Raw genomic sequence first — 17,705 nt, forward strand, 5'->3', positions numbered from 1 at the left:
CCCCTGAGCCTCTTGCTTACCTTTGACCACCGATAATTTGTATATTGATCACAGGTGACAAATGTGGCAGTGAACTCAGGAGATGGCCACTGACCTAAAATGCTCTCAGAATAGCACCACTCTGAACAAATTCCCATGGTCAGAGGGACTCAGGGCTATGACTGCACACGATGAAGGCTAAAGAGAACAGTGCAAGGGGAGCACACCACCTTCTTTACATTCCACCCACATCTGAGGCGGCCCTCTGTTGAGAGGTGGAGGCGTAAATATAGGAATGGGGTGAAGGGAGATTCAACAGTTACTTCATTTCTTCTAATGGGGTGAAGGGAGATTCAACAGTTACTTCATTTCTTCTAACTTTGCCCTGAAATCTGAAAAAAAAAAAAAAAAAAAAAAAAAAAGCCAACCTCAGCAACTTTGTGAGGTCTTAAGCAACTTAATGAGAACTTGTCTCAAAAAAATAAAAGTGGCTGGGGATGTGACTCAGTGGTTCGGTGCCCCTGGGTTCAATTCCCAGTAAATAAATACATAAATGTGCAGTCACATTTTCATAAGAGGTAAAGAATGGGTCAGTACACTTATTCAAAAATGCCCACTGTTTCCTCAAGAATGTTTCAATTCAGCAGAATTGGATCCCAAAGAAGGGCCATATAAGCTGCTGTGTTCAAACCAACTTATTAACTTGAAGGAATAAAATGTTAGAACTTCTATTTTAAGTTATTTTATCTTCATTTTGTTTTCTGTTCTGTGTACATGTAAAACATAAATAAGAATACAGATCATTCCTAAGTGAATAAACAGGCATATATGAGGGATAGTTTTTTTTTTTTTTTTTTTTTTTTTTGAGACCAGCATCTCATAGATAACATTAGGCTAATCAATTGAGGTGCAAGAAGAAAAATATTTTTTTAATTATTTAAACTTAATTTTTACTTAAAAACAGGAAAATTATTTAACAATATTCAATAAACAGAATAACACTGCTCCTGAATGCGTGTGTTGTATTGTCATGTATCAGATATAAAATATTGGTTCCTGGGTGTTCTGAAGGAGGGTTTGGATCATTAGTCTACTTGTTTGTATATAAGTTAATTTTAAATTAAAATATATGTTCCATATATTTGTCCTTACTTTCCGTGATACTCTTAGTATTTTGCTGTCAAAAGAATATTTAACAAATAAACAAAAAGGGCACAAATCTGTTCTTTCAAGGAAAAGATCACTGAGTAAAAGTATTTGGTTTGAAAAGAAACATGCTACAGAGACCAACATTTACAAACGTGGAGTCAATGCATGAGGTCTAAAGGAAAAGCATACTCAGAGCTATGGAAATAACCACTTGGCAAAATCTTAAAAATTCTCTTTTGTGTGTTACCGTAGGCACCTGCCCCCTCCTCTTCTCTTGTTTGTTTGGACTTGTGTTTTGCTGGAGTAAAACATCCAAAAACTCCTTTAGAGTCCCTTCTATTCGAAAATTTTCTTTATTCTATTTTGCATCTTCCAGAAATTGAAACAGCTCGGTTCAAGCTGACAATGGCCTTCCAGGGCTCCCTGTCAGGATGTCCTTTCCCCTTCTCCACATCCTTCTTAGACGGGAACTTGGGGTGGAAAGTTAGGCACACGCACTTGGCCAACCAGGTTGAGCCAGACATTCTGCAGGTGTCTCTGTGCAGGCCTGCATGCCTTCTGGAAGAGCAAGGGTATAAGCCCCGCAGACCACAGTCGAGGGCGGATCACGGCTCTTCAGCACGTCTTGCTGTGTCTCCACCAGGCCTTACACTATAGCAATGGCTGGGGGAAGCAGTCCCGGGTCTGAGCTCCACAGAGTTTCACCATTTGACTTGATTTTTAAAAAAAAATAGGCACAAATGTTTTACTGGAGAAAGAAGTCAGTATTTACATGGGCAGGTGCATGTTACTGAAAAGGAGTCAAGTGTGACTAAGAAAAGAGGAACTCAGGAACCTGCTTTGCCCTTGGTTATGTTCCTGTCATTTGGAACCATGAAGCCCAAGGTAGGGTGGCAAAGTGTTCCAAATGTGCAAGGGAACAAGATAACACCATTCACACACTGCACCAGGAAGTGGGAATCCCTTATCCCTTTCCCCTTCGTTTCTTTAATTTTAAAGCAAAGAAACAAACAAACAAACAAAAAAACAGTAGCGAGTGTTTCCTAGAGTCATTCTGATAATCAAATTCATTTATTTCAACAAAACACTTAGAATAATGCCTGGCATATGATAAACAACCAACTGATACAATTAGAAGACCAGGACCCAGAATTTGTGAATTAACTATTACTGTAAATAACAAAGCCTGTGCTGTGCAAAATATGTCCATCTATTATATATAGTACTTATATTCCAATTATGCTAATATTATATGTACATACATGATACGTACATAAATCAAGAAAAGCATTGTTGTTCAGTTTGGTTCCAAGAAGAAACTGGTCCTGGTACAGGAACATGAGTCACAAAGGAGAGAAAATGGAACCATTGCAGAGTGACAGAGAAGGGTCACTCACAGCAGCAAACAGTTATTCCCCGGCCACAGGCATAAATGAAGGTGCCTCCAGGACCCAGAAGCAGGGACTGGAAGGGGAGCGACAAGCCAGATGCATGATCACAAAGCACTTAGGTCACGAGCAAGAGGGTCCCTACTGCCGTGCTCCACACCCCACACCCCTAACCACTATGAAGAGGGGGAAGCACCCTTCGGCAGGAGGAGTGGAAGGCCATGCTTACCTTCCTCAGCTTGTTGTTTTTGTTGGCATCACTGAGGGATTCACGCTCCAAGAGACAGGGCACCGGGTGTTCAACAGGAAGCAGTGTTTATTTCTTTTTCTGCAGAATTACATTCATAGGCCGAGCCCCGGGCCCCAAATGCACAAAGTAATACATATTTTAATTGGATGTTCTTAGGCTGTAGAATTGCAAAGAAGTTGCAACTGCATCATGTGTAACTTAACTGAGTTATGACAGTCACAACAGATTGACGGCAGAGTTGGCATGCACATTAAGTGTGACACGTTGCCTTTTCTTTGTTCTGGGAGAGCCCCTACTGCAGCGGCTTCGTTTAACTGAAATCAGCCCTCATTCCAGAGTGTGAATTTAGTCTTTCCAAGAAATCGGTGGGTATCTTCAGAAAGTTCTCGGTCACTGCTCAGTGGGGACACTTGCATCCTTCTTCCCCCAAAAGCAGACCCAGACAGGAGAGCCAAGTGGGGAGACTTTATCTAGAAGGTACAGGACACCTCAGTAGGAAGAAGGACCTGAGACCAGGAAGGGAAGGGGCCCTGCTCTGGGCCACTGAAGCTCAACCTTAGAAGGATGCAGAACCACACATAATCCCTCCTGGGGTGAGGAAGCTGTGCATTCATAGACCAGCTAAGCAATGTCTGGTAGAGGGGTCCCTGGGGGGATTAATTCTACAGCACTAAGACTAACCTAGATAAGGACAAGCCTTCTGAGATTTAGGAGAATGTCCTTAAGCCAAGAGAAAGTTGGAACTGGGTGGGGTTCACAGCCCAGGGGACACATGAGTGAGTCACCAACAGCCTCTGTTTCATTTACATTTAGGGAGAAGATTCTGGAACCACCATAGATAGATCTAGGTGTAGGGATACTTGAAATTTACTCTCTTTCTTCTGCTTATTTGTATATGTGTGACCTATGAAATGAACTGATGAGATTCATATTAAAAGGGAATAAAAGCATACTAATTTAGGGACGTGCATAGATACAGAAGCCACACACATTCAGTATGAGACTCAAAAAGGACGAGAGAGCTGACCCTTGTATAGAACTTAGCCGAGGAGGGGACTGGGGCTTCTGGAGGAAATGGCAATGGTGCCACTATGGAAGGAGAATTGGGGGTGGGCTGGCGCAGGGAGCAAGGGTAACAGTCACCCTGGTCATCTATGCCCCAAACCTCTTCTTCCTGCAGGACAATCCCTCCTAGACAGGAATGGGGAAATCAGAGAGACAGGCCTCTGTCTGCACCCACTGTTCACTAATGAAGGTAGAGGTAATTTTTTTTTTTTTTTTTTTTACAAAAGGAAGGTCTTTCAGAGTTAATCCTGGGTCTGCATATGCAATTACTCCAGAACCAGCTGGATGTAGTCCAGGAAAGCATGTTTGGACTGGGATATTTTTGAGCTCTCTTACAGGTCTAAAGAGAGTCCTTTTCCAAGACTGCCTTAATGCCCTGAACCTCACAAGATTTGCTGATTCCGGCACTGAGGGGCAGGAGAGAGGCAGAAGAAGGAGACTTGGCTTGGAAATCAAGCCTCAGGTACTGAATTCCTGCTGAGCCCCTCAGCTCTGCCATCTTCAGCAAGTCCTTGGCATCTCTGGGCCAGTTTTCCCATCTGTGCAGTGGGGGTGATCATGATACATGCATGATGGGGCTGTACTGAGGATTTAAAGCATTTGTACAGACAGAGCACTTTAAAAGCATCCAACACACAAAAACATTTTTTATCCTTTGTCTTTCATGACATTTATTTGTAAATGCTCTGGTGTATTAAGTGCTCAGAAGGTTTTGACAATAACTCATGCACCATAACACGCTGAGAACGGATGGAAGCATTGCAGGGGCGATGGAAGCTGGGCTTCAGAGAACCAGGTGAAGTTGTGTGCCCACTGCGCTGAACATGGATGTGGCTGTCGTGGCCCCTTTGTGACCTAAGGAGCCCTTACTCATTTATTAGAGTAATCTGCCATTCAGATCTGAATCCAAGCAGCTTGTGGATATAAAAGAAAAAGAATTAAAATGTTTTTAAAAACAACCTGTGACATGCAGCGATTCTTTAAATGGGTAATTTCCGGGATGCTGGACCATATCTAATTCTTGGCAACAGGATGTCACTGTGCTCTGTCTTTTAGCATCCGTTCCAGTGAGGGTGAAATAGCTCCTATTACAGGCATGTTAATAACTGCTATAAATAGAAGTGAGGGAAAACACAGAACCTTTATCACTTCTTTCCATGCATGAAATAAAACAAGAATCCTCTATTTTAGAAAACTTGCTCCTGCCTTCCAAGGAACAATGCCAAATGGGCCCTCCTGAGATGGAATTTCATCTGACTCTGTGTGTTCTGCAAAGTCCCCTCCAGTAAGATGAGTGTCTTTCCAGCCCAGACTGGTTCTCACTAGCAGCCTTGGGTTTTCAGTTCGCCACCCAGAGAATGCGCCTGTCTGAGACCAGGCTGCCCTCTGCTGGGAGGCAGAGGTTGGGTTAGGCTGGGAAAGCCTTTGGGGAAGAATTACTTATTTTCAGCAAAGCTTATGAAAATTATGCACAAGATTTGTATGGAAAATAAAGCAAGGATATTAGAGTTGCAAAATCTTTCGCTCTATAGAGGCAAAATCAGGAGGTCAGAGGTGCATTTGGAGCTGCAGGGATAGTATGGCTTGCACAGGCAGCCTGGGTTTGGAGAGAGGCTCACTTTGGGTCCCCAACTCTGCCAGTCCTAGCTGTGAATCTTGGGTAAATTAGTTGTGCAATTCCTCTAGCTTAGTTTTATCATCTTTGAAATGGGTTAAGTCTTAATTTTCAGAGGTGAAACAAGAAGATGCATGTAAAGTTGCAGAATGTTTGACACTTGATGTTCCAAGAAAATGCTGGTTATCATGATTACTCCAACTTCCTTCTTAAAGATGCTGAAACCAAAACTTTGCAGGCCTTGACCTAGGGACCAAGACCACGTGTGTACTGAGGGATACGAAGGGACCAATCCCAGACTGCAGTCTCTACCCCCCTCAGGTGTCCTGGGCTCTAGTGATTCCCTTAGCTCCTGTCCCTAGTCACCACCCATTGCAAAGGACACCTGGCATGTGGCGGGCCAACCCCATCAGCCCACACAGGAAAATGTCCCTGGGCCTGACACTCTGCTTATCTTCTGCTCCAGTGGAGCAGTCCAGAAGGGTACTATGGGGCTGTCCCAGAAAGGTAAAGTGGAGCTAGCACAATCTCCCAAGTGGAGAGAAAGTAAGCAGTGACGTCCAGGCAGAAGCCATCCACGGGCTAAACTCATTGAACCCCAGAGAAGTTCATTCATTCATCTTCCGGGTCATTCATTCCCAAGTAGTGACAAGTTCAGCCTTGGGCTGAGCAAATCTTCTCCGCATTCATGGCGAAGAAGAGAAGGAAGCCTGGCAACAGGGTTCCTGATGTCCTCAACACTGCAAGCACCTGCTGGGTGGACTGGTTCCCCTTTCATGTGGTTTGTCACTCCCAGGTCTGTGACCGAAACCATATGAGGACATTTTCATAAGAACCTGCAGAATGAGCAGCCCCTCAAGTAAACAAGTTTGAGCAAGTGGCCAACTCATATTGACTAAAAACAGTCACCCAGATACCATATGGGCTAGAAGGGGTGTCATGCGTGGTCTCGACACATGGTTGTCCTTGCAATGGAACGCCTCTCCACGTGTTCCTTCCATGGGTCTAAACACACAGCTCCAGGGTCATTACAAAAAGACAGACCCGAATTGCTACCACTAACGGGCTTAAATTTGGAATTCCAGAAATAACCCGAGCCTGGCCCCTCACTGCCTGCATCCCTTCTGTGGAATGATCCATCTGCTTTACGTCCATGTTCTCATTGGATCATAGAAATGATAATAGCAACTTTGCCAGTTGTTACAAGAATTAAAGATAGTAAACGTAAAGCCCCTGGTTGCTTACATAGAGTGGACGCAAAGTCAATGGTAGCCATTACTATTTCACGCTTATCCAAAACATGCATAAGGATTGTGTTTGTGTGTAAATTCTTATGTGATGTGCGTGAATATAGGCATGCTAATTTATTTTACATGTACAAAATATTTAGTCTAGTACTGGAGAAGAAATATTTAGTCTAGTACTTTTGAGATGCCAAGGAGTAAATATGCTTCTTTTTAGATACAAAAAAAAAAAAAAAAATCTCAAAAATAAGCTTTGGGTCATGAAGACAGTCATTTTCTCATCTCTTAAATTAAGTAAAAAATATATTTTATAGAAAGTTTTGGAGATAACCACTAAATAAAAGTAAGATTTAAACTTGTGGATAAAAGTATAAAAGTCAATATTTTTCTTCATATGTTTTCTTAAATATTCTGAGAAAATAAAAGAGAATTCACAACATGATTACAAATTTTTGGTCAACTTATACTTGAGCAATGCAGAAAGGAGGGACAACCATGCAGGAAAGGGGGTCCTGCTAAATACATGGCAATATTTCCTCCCAACTCCCAGAAGTTATTGTTCTACTAAAGGAGTCACCTGCCCATCTGTTGCTTTCAGATGGGAAATTGGGGGCTGAATGGACTTACCAAACTAGCAACCCCATGTCTGACAATGAGAGGCAGCCCCAGCTGTGACCTGAGGAGCCAGACTCTGTGGCGCTCCTACTTCCTAGACATCAGAACTTGGGGAAGTTCTCCCCCAACTGATACCTCTGTTTCCTCCACTGCACAACATGGATAATAGCCCTGCAACCTTATTTCAGTAATAAATGAGTTACCACATAGAGAACAGCATGTACTTCACCTATTTGTAAAATAATAAAGCTTTTGACTTTATTGGTCCTTTAAACTTCTTCAACTGAAAACAGACCTCAAGGCCTGTTGGAAAAACTATACTTCACAACAGGGAAAGAGAATAATTTATAAATCCAGTTGAGAACACCTATGGAAAACATATAGCTCATTGTTCTGGTGGTATATGGAAAGGTTTTCCCTAAGACTGTGAAGAATGCAAGAATGTTCACTCTCACCAATTCCATGTGCTAGAGGTCCTTGGTATTGCTATAAGACAAGAAAAAAATAAGGAAAAAGCGTAGATAGGAAAGAAAGAAACAAAATTGCTTATGTTTGCATATAACATGATTGCTTATGTGAAAAATTCTCTCTTTCTTTTTTTTTTTGTGTGTGTGTGTGTGTGTGTGTGGTGCTGGGGATTGAACCCAGGGCATTGTACATGCGAAGCAGGTGCTCTACCAACTGAGCTATATCCCCAGCCCTGTGTGAAAAATCCTGAGGAATTTTCAAAGAAACTACTATAATGCAAAAGTGTATTTGCCAAAGTCTTGGGACACAAAGTAAATCTGCAAATTTTAATTGTATGCCTATTATATCAACAAAAATTGGGAATTAAGATGTACGAGTACGAAAAGCGATGTCATTTTCCAATAACATAAAATAGTTAGAAATAAGTGAAAATGTTCAAGACCAGAATACTGAAAAAACTACAAAATATTGATGAGAGAAATGAAAAAGGACATAAAGTCAGGGATTGGAAGATTTAAGATTAAGGTGCCCCTTCTCCCTACATTCACCTACAGGTTCAATCAATCCTGCATTAGTCAGTTTTCCATCACTGCCTCAAATATCTGGGGGGGGGGGGGACTTCAGGTAATGTTTTCAGGAGGAAAAGACTTATTTTAGCTCATAGTTTCAGAGGTGCAGTCCATAATCATTAGGCCTTGTTGATTTTGAACTGTGCTGAAGTAGCACATCACAGCAAGATGACAGAGCAGAGGAGCTGCTCACCAGCTGGTGGCCAGGAAGCAAACAGAGAGGGAGGAGCCAGCCAGGGTGTCAACATCCCCTTCAAGGTCAGGCCCCCAGTGACCCTGATTTAACTACCGTCTTGTCACTAGGAGCCACCTCCTAAAGGTTGCACTGCCTCCCAGTAGAGCCATTAGCTGGTGACCAAGCCTCAACACATGGACCTTTGGTGGACACTGTAGATCCAAATTATAGCAAATGCTAATCAAAATCCAAGGAATTTCATTCATAGGAATGAAAAAGCTCATGCTGTTATTTATAGGGAAATGAAAAGGACTAGTAGAGTCCAGTCTTAAAGATGAAAAACCAAAAGGAGTAAATATAATAACTAATTTCCTGCCTTACTGTGGGACAGTACTCAAGAGATCATGATATTGGTGTAAAGATAAATAAATTACTCAACAGATTGGAAAGTCCAAAAGGCATGCAGTGGGAGAGACCCAGATACATACAGCAAAGTGATTTTTGAAAAGATCATAAAAGCAATTGAAAGGGAAAAGGAAAGTCCTTTCAACAAATGACACTGGGCAGGATGCAGTGGCATAGGCCTACAACCCTGTAACCCCAAGTTCAAGGCCAGCCTCAGCAACAGAGCAACACCCCATCTCAAAATGGAGTAAACAGCAGGGGATCAATAAGCAGCAAAAACTGCCTCACCAAGAAACAGATATCCTCTGCTTGAAACCCAAGTTATGGAGCAACAAGGAACGCAGCCTCCCTCTAGTCCGCCATCTTGGATCTCCTCAAAATGGAAAATAAAAAGGGCTGGGTATATAACTCAGTGGTAAAGCACTCCTGGGTTCAATACCCAGTACCAGAAAGAAAAGAAAAGAAAAGAAAAGAGAAAAGAAAAGATACTGAAACAACTGGATATTTATATAGTTTTTTAAAAACTGAATTTTTATCTTATAACGTACGCAAGTATTAATTCAAGATGGGTCAGAACTCTAAGAAACATAAAAACTGTAGTTACTAGAGAAAAATAAGGGAATACATCATGGAGTAGGCTGAGTAGTCTGGTCAAAATAAGAAAACTCATCAATTTTATGTATCAAAATTAGCAACTTCTGCTCCTCAAAAGACAACAACACCAAAACCAAGGAAACAAAAATAACAAAGGTAAAAAGACTGGAAGGAAGGACTTGGATCCTAAGACATTTTTAAAAGTTCTAAAAATTAATAACAAAAAGACAAACAATCTAATGCTTTCAATGGGCAAAATATTTGAACAAGTACTTTCTAAGAAAAAAATAGCATTAATAATGACATAGAAGTATATCTGACATAATGGTTCATCCAGGCAATGGAGACCGCGGTGAGGTAGCTTAGCCTGGCACCCTCCCTCACTAGAACAGCTAAGAGGTGCTCAGCATCAGCAAGTGCCGGCGAGGATGTGAAGCAACCAGAACTCTCGTGTCTTGCACCATCTTGTACATAAACTGGTGCAAGTCCTCGGGAGCCTTTCTGGCAGCTTCCCTTAAACAGACATCTACTCTATGACTCAGCAACTCTATTCTCAAATCCAAGCAAGTTCTCCAAAAGGAGTTGAAAAGTAAATGCATAAAAAAGGCTCATACCAGAATGTCCACACACACACACAAAAAATGTCCACAGCAGCTTCATTCACAACACCCTAAACTGGAAGCCATTCAAATATCCATCAACAGAAGAATATTTATATATATATATTTATATATATATATCTCCATGTAGAATCACAGTAGGAAAAACAGACTGTTTTCTTCTGTTCTCTACATTCAGCACAGAACACTTCTGATCACCAAAATGTGTGGAGTATTATCCCCCCCGCACTAAGCAATCCAGCTGAATGTCCAATGATTCAATTCAATTCTGGCATTATCTATGCAGAGTTTGCATCAAATCCCACAGGCTGAGAGGTCCGTTTCGCAAGTCTGCACCTCTGCCCCCGACTTCACCTGCCAGTCACAAGCCCCAGGTTGTGTGACCCCTGCTTCTCACCAACTGGCTATAAGTTGAGGTTCTCCTATCCCCTCCTTGCGTTAGATAACTGGCTAGGTCATTTCATAGAACTCAGGGACATTTATACATAATATAAACATTTATTATAAAACACATTATAAAAAAATCTTTTATTTATTATAAAGGATTATAAAGGATACAGATGAACAGAAAGATGGGGAAAATGGTTGGACAAGGATGTGGGAAGGGGCATTGGGTTTGCTTGCACTTCTTGGGGCCCCCTGCTCCAGGTATCTTGAGGTGTTCAATTCAGAAATCCTAAAATCCCGTCCTTTGGGGGAGTTTATGGAAACTTGGTCACTTCGTTACTTTGATGCAGACTTCATCACATTGGTGATCAACTCCAATGTCACCTCTTTTCCCCTCCCTAAACATCCAGTTGGGGCATAAAGTCCTAACCTTCCAGTCACACAACTGGTTCCCCTGGCACCGGCCTGAGGCTATCCAGAACCCCATCTGGTGGTCCTCCCCTCAGCTTGCAAAAGCTCACTATCGCTTTGGAGATTTCAGGGGTTTTAGGAGCAGCACACCAAGACGCTGGGATGAAGGCCAAATATAGCACACGTTTCTTAATATAAATCACGATTTTATGATCCAATAAGCAGAAATAAACAGGCTCGGTGAAGTGGCACATACCTATGATCCCAGTGACCTGGGAGGCTGAGGCAGGAGGATCACAAATTCAAAGCCAGTCTGAACCTCAGCAACTTAGCAAGACTCTAAGCAGCTTAGCGAGACCCTCTCTCAAAATAAAAAAAAAAAAAAAAAGAAAAGAAAGAAAAGGGTTGAGAATGTGGCTCAGTGGTTAAGTGCCCCTGGGTTCAATCCCTGATTACCCCCTGCCCCCCAAAAAAGTAAAGAGCAAACAACATGGATGAAGCTTAAAACAATGATGTTGAACAAAAGGAAGCCACATACATAAAAGCATGTGTACACTTTTAAATAAAATTTCAAGAGCAGAGAAAACTAACCTAAGACGACAGAAATTAAACTTTTGATAGACTCTGGGAAAGTAGGGACTTGTTGCCAAAGGACACTTTCTTGGGTGATGGAAAGTCTTTCGGCTTTGATGGTGTGGGTACTCAAGTATGCACATCTACATAGATTTGTAAAAACTAATCAACATGCCCCAGAGGTTTGTGTGTTTATGGTATGGAGTGAAGCCTTAATTTTATAAATTGATGAAAGTTGACCCAGTGACATTACATTGTGCAATCCTATGGTTTCTTGTGTCTAATTTTTTTTCTTTTTCTTTTCTTTTTTTTTTTTTTTGTACAGGGGATTGAGCCCAGCATTACTTAACCACTGAGTCACATTTCCAGTCTGTTTTCATATTTTATTTAGAGTCAGGGACTCACTAAGTTGCATAGGGTCTCACTAAGTTGCTGACCCTGTCTTTGAACTCAAGATCCTCCAGCCTCAGCCTGCCAAGTTGCTGATATTTGTCCAAAAATTTTTTAACAAACATAGTGAGATGAAGTCCTTCCCCTCATCAAAATCTTCCCATGACTTCTTCTTAATAAGAAAATCAGAGTATTCACATGACCTAGGTCTGGTGTGACCTGGCCTCATCCCTTCTCTCGGAATACCTCCTGCCATCCCTCTCTTAGGCTCACTGCATCCCAAACACCTGGCTTTTTGCTGTGCCTGAATATTCCTGGTGTTTTATGTTTGCTTTTTCCTCTCTGGAATACTCTTCCCATGGTTCATGGATTTGCTGATCTTTTTGTTCGTTCAGACCCAGATGCTTTTGCTTCTGAGGCACGTCCTTAAGCACTTCATGGCTTCCTTCTCATCCTCCGTAGCTCTCCATAAGCACTAACCGCACCTGGGATCATGCTGCATGCCTATCAGTCACTTGTGGGTCGCCCATCTGCCCCTGGACTGTCAATTTCTGGAGGACAGGAACCTCCCTGTCCTGCAATCAAAGGACTTACTTAGAACAGCATGCACTCAGTAGGCATTGCCTACATAACACCTGTCGATGAAGACACAGTTGGCAAAGTGATATAAGGAGAACTTCTCATTGGCTTGACAAAGTGCCTGTGAGCTTTCTCCAGGAACACTGAGATCTTGTAAAAACTCAGTAAATTTCTAGAAACAGATCTCTGTTTCTCTACCTGGGATACCACTTTTAAATAAAAAAACCATATAGAGTGGATCATACAATGTTTTGAAGATAAGGAAATGTGTCAAGTTCATATTAAAGACCAACTCTTGACCTTGCTGTTGACCTTAACTGGGAAGAAAGAAACATTTATCAGCTAAGATGTATCTGGCTTCTCGTTTATTTTTTTAAAAAAATAAAAATACTGTTTAAGAGTTAGGTAGGAAAGTTAGATTGGAGATTTTACAGTTTATGAACATTATTTTAATTTGGTTTGTACCCTAGAACAGTCAGTAACAATCAGTTTTACCAACTATATACAATAATAAAATCCCTTGTCAGCAATACCTTGGACCTTTTCCAAGGCCAAAATTACTACATTTAATAAAGAAATAACATACTTTCAAATAACACTTCTAGGGTTTGACATCCATATAAGAAAATCTAACTCCCAGGCATATTTTCAACAGTTCTGTGAAAAATGAAAAATTAAAAAGGCTATGAAATTTGAAATACAAATGTGACTGTCATTCTAATTCGGGTGTTTCTTTTCTCTGATTTCCACAAGAAGAAGTAGAATCTCTCTTCCCACAGTTCTTCCTATATGGCCCCCACAGGCACCCTGGGCCTCAAGGTCATTGCTGGTTCCTGCATCCAAATAAAAGAATGTCACAATCCCTGGTGCCTGGACGTCTGGCCCAGGGTAGTTTTCCCAAGGTGGTTGAGGCCCTTCAATGACAGAGCAGCTTTGTGAGTGGCAACAGCATTTGCTCAGTCACTGGCCACAAGGCATAGAATGCCCTGGTTGGCTAAGGAGGACCCAAGGTGCCATCAAGGGTGACATTTCTTCTTTTTGCATTTGACTGAGATCACAGTGAACCTTTATTATTTGTAGAACTAGCATAAAGCTGTTAGTCTGTGTTCTGAACTGCAAAATTCCATTACCCGTTCTGAAAATATTGTATGCAGACTCCTGAAAATTGTCTGCTGAGTTAATGTTATACATTCTGAGGTCCCTGGAACATCAGAGGCTCTGGAAACAAGATTTAAGTACAAATCTTGGTTCTATAACTTCCAGTCTATGTGGTCTTGGTCGTATAACCTCCCCTTCCTTAGAAGTCTCTTCATCTATGAAGAGAGAGACAATAACTATTCTCTCTTTGCAGGCTCTGTTAAAGAAATAAGCTAGATAATGCACACAAAGAATTCAGCAAACCACCTAGAGATTTCACAAATATCTATTTAGTATCTCTTGTAAGCAAAGCTCTAAGGGTGAAAAAAGAGGGAAGTACACTTTCTCAAGTGAAAAAACAAAACAAAACAAAAAAAACTATAGATGCCGCTGTGTACACCGACAAAAAGAGGAACTGGGCCATAGGAAATGTAAACTAATATTCACTATTGTCAGGGATCAACTCGAGATGTGTCTCACAGTTTCACAGCAACAAAATGTGGTAGCATGTTTTTTCAAGATACTTTCCATGGCTAGAGATGGAAACTGAGCTCACAATGGCTTAGGGTAGAGGGAAGAGAGAAGGGGAACAGGAGGATGTGGTGGCTTCCCCAGCTGGGACCCCAGGTAAAGATGGAGTTTTGACAAGGAGCCCTCCCAGCTACACTCTTCTCTGCTTCCCCTAATTTGCTGGCTTCAGCATCTCCTGCTTCAACAGGCTTCTCTGTGAGACAAGAAATATTGCTTAGCAAACCTCAGGGCTGTATTCAGACAGTGCGTGATCCAACAGGAAAAGAGACTTTTCATTTCCAATGATTCTTACGTCAAATCTCAAGGAAGCATCTAAGTGACCCCAATAGAGTCTCACCTACCTGTCTTTTTCTTAGTCACTGAGAAGAAGGGCATGGAGTGCCCAGATAGGCCTGGTCTGAGACACATGTCCATTCTTTGCTGTCACTGGGCGCAAGGCACAGGGTGCCCTGATCGGCCAGGTATGAGAAACATGTCGGTCTCCTACACAAATCAGACTTTTAATGCATTCACAATAACTTACAGAAGAGGAGTGACCCTACTCAGGACCAGATTCATGGACCTACTGCACACACAGCCCAGGGTTGATTTCATGCTCTGCTGTTTTCATCTTGAAATCTTCATGAATTGATTTTTGAACTTGTGGTAGGTAAATAAAATCCAGTGGGACAATACAGCCCTTGCATGAGCAGGAGAGAGACATGCAATGTGATTGCCTGCTGTTGTCCTTGGCCAGGCATTTGCCTCTTCTGCCACGCTGTCCATGAACACAGAAGCTGGATGGACCCACTCTGTGTGCATTTGAGCAAAACTCAAAACACATAGCACAAAGCGAGCAAGTCATGTCTACCACTGAATAAGAGCAACGTTCACCGCCCAGGGGACACACACAGTCCATTAGAACCAGGACTCACTCCACATACAGAAATAGGGCAGTGGCCTTCTAAGAAAGAGCACATCCGGGGTGCCCTGTCGTATCCCTACCCACCCGAGCTACTTCCCTACAACAACCACCCTTGCATTCTGAAAATGAGGACACAGAAAGGGAAGGATCTAGTGGGCACAGCTTCAGTTCTCTGGAGCTTCTCACTCATCAGCCAAAGGCAGAGGGTGCTGGGAGTGTGTATTTATCAGCGAGTGAAATGAAAACAGTTGAGTTCATTTCCTGCAGCACTTCCACTGTTCTGGTGAGAGCAAAATACACTGCACGGCCAGGTGAGGTGGCGCACACCTGTTATCCCAGTGACTCAGGAGACTGAGGCAGGAGGATCTCAGGTGTGAAATCAGCCTCAGCAAAAGCAAGGTGCAAAGCAACTCAAGGAGACCCTGTCTCTAAATAAAATACAAAATAGGGCTGGGGATGTGGCTCAGTGGTCAAGTGCCCCTGAGTTCAATCCCTGGGACCCCCTAAGATACACCTGCATACATGAGCTGAAAAATACAAACTGTGTGATTGGTGACTCTGCATATGGCCAGATGCTCTTAGGAAATTAAAAATTGACATAGCCAATTCTGTATAAAGATGAATGGTAAAAATTCATGCTAATCATTTATACTTTAAATGTTTCTTTACTTAGAAGGACATTAATAGCAAATAAAAGCATGTTGATAAATTGAGAGGTGACAGAAGAGGAAAAAAGCTTCATATTTTAGCACTTTTAATAGCCATTTTCTCTTGCTTTTTGAGCAAGGCCCCACATTTTCATTTTGCACTGAGTCTGATAGATTATGCAGCTGGTCCTAGGAATACCTGGATGTCACTGTATGTCCTGCTTAACTATTGCAGCATAATTCTGTAACACATTACCCCCAAACCTAGTGCCTTGAAACAAACTCTTTTTAAATGTCTCATGACTTGGTGGCTTGGAAGTTCAGGCAGTGCTCAGCTGGTGGTTCTTCTGCTTCATGTGGCACTAACCAGGCACTAACCAGCATTCAGCTGCCTCTGCATCACTCAAACATCTGGTCTTGCAAGGATCGAAGGAAGACAGCTCAGCCTGACATCCCTCACCCCTTCCCACACTGTGGTTTTTCCTAGAGTCTCTGGGGTTCTTATTTGACAGTCTAGGGCCCCAAGAGCCCAAGGCATAAGCAGCCATTCCTTTAAGAGGCAAAACTTGGAAAGAAAATGGCATACTCTGTTACATGCTTCTGGTTAAAGTAGTTATAGGCCATCTCAGATTCAAGAGGGAGGTTCCGTTACACATCAGAAAACTGAGGCCCAGAGAGGTTCAAGGCCTTGCACAAAGTCACACAGCTAGTAGGTCTTAGAGTAGGGAGTTGACCTAGACTTCTTCCAAGGCCAATGCTCTTGGCCACTCTGTTACTCTGCTGATCAAATACCTATACTGCTGTGATAATAGAGGGTTCCATTCTAGCTTAACACTGCAGGAGAGAGGGCTTAAGAAGTGAAAATTTTGATGAATTTAAATTTCTCATATGAGAAAGAACTTCATGGTAATTCTATAAAAATGGAAGAGGGATCCTAGGATTACTCTGATCCCTAATGCAGGTCCTTAGGAGCAGCATCTCTGGATACACTTTGAATGGATCCGGTAGGACATGACTGCAGCCATCTTGAGTTGAAACCACCTTGACTGCCCCGGGAAGCCCTGGTGGGTTTTCCCTGCATAGCTTCCTAGCACACTATGGTGTGGAGCTTTATGAGCAGATCCTGGTGCCAGAAGTGCCAGTAGTGTTCCTGACTCTTTGTGCTTAAATCAGCAAATTCCAAGTTTTCAATTCTGCAAACACAATAAACATTCAAATATTATTTCAAAGTAACATAAGTGATTTATTTGTTGCTCAAATTAAATTTTCTAGGTGTTCCACATCGGACGTGATGGGAGAAAATGGGTTTTAAGGATTGAACTTACACCAGGTACATTCCAGCGTGGATGAAGTCATGTTTGTCCTGAACACTTCACACATGTCCTTTTTTTCTGACCCCAATTTCATAGATCCACCTGGTCTTACTGATGTCTAGGACCATGCTTCTGTCAGTAAATCCCTAAGATATCATGCTCTGTGTGATTCTGGATTTGTCTCCTTCTTTCTTTGGTCTCATGGCACATGGAGGCCAGTTCTCACACACTGGACCAAGTTGTTCTGGAACATCTGCCTCCATGGATGTAGTAAACAGACCTCAGAGCAGAACTGACTTTCCGTTATGCTTTGGATGTGAGGTGTCCCCCAAAAGCTCATGTATGAGACAATGTAATAAGGTTCAGAGGAGAAATGACTGGGTTTTAAGAGTCTTAATCTAATCAGTGAATTAATCCATGATGGGATTAACTGAGTGGTAACTGGAGGCAGGTGGGGTGTGGCTGGAAGAGGTGGTTCATTGGGAGCATGACTATGGGAATATATATATATATATCTGGAAAGTGGAGTCCCTCTCCCTCTCTGCTTCCTGATGATGCGAGCTGCTTCCCTCTGCCATGCTTTTCCACCATAATGTTCAGCCTCACCTTGTGCCCTGCGGAATGGAGCCAGCCTTCTATGGACTAAGACCTCTGAAACTGTGATCCCTCCAATAAACCTTTCCTTCTCTAAAATTGT

The sequence above is a fragment of the Sciurus vulgaris genome (genome assembly GCF_902686455.1).
Source record: "Sciurus vulgaris genome assembly, chromosome: 13".
Lineage (NCBI taxonomy): Eukaryota > Metazoa > Chordata > Mammalia > Rodentia > Sciuridae > Sciurus > Sciurus vulgaris.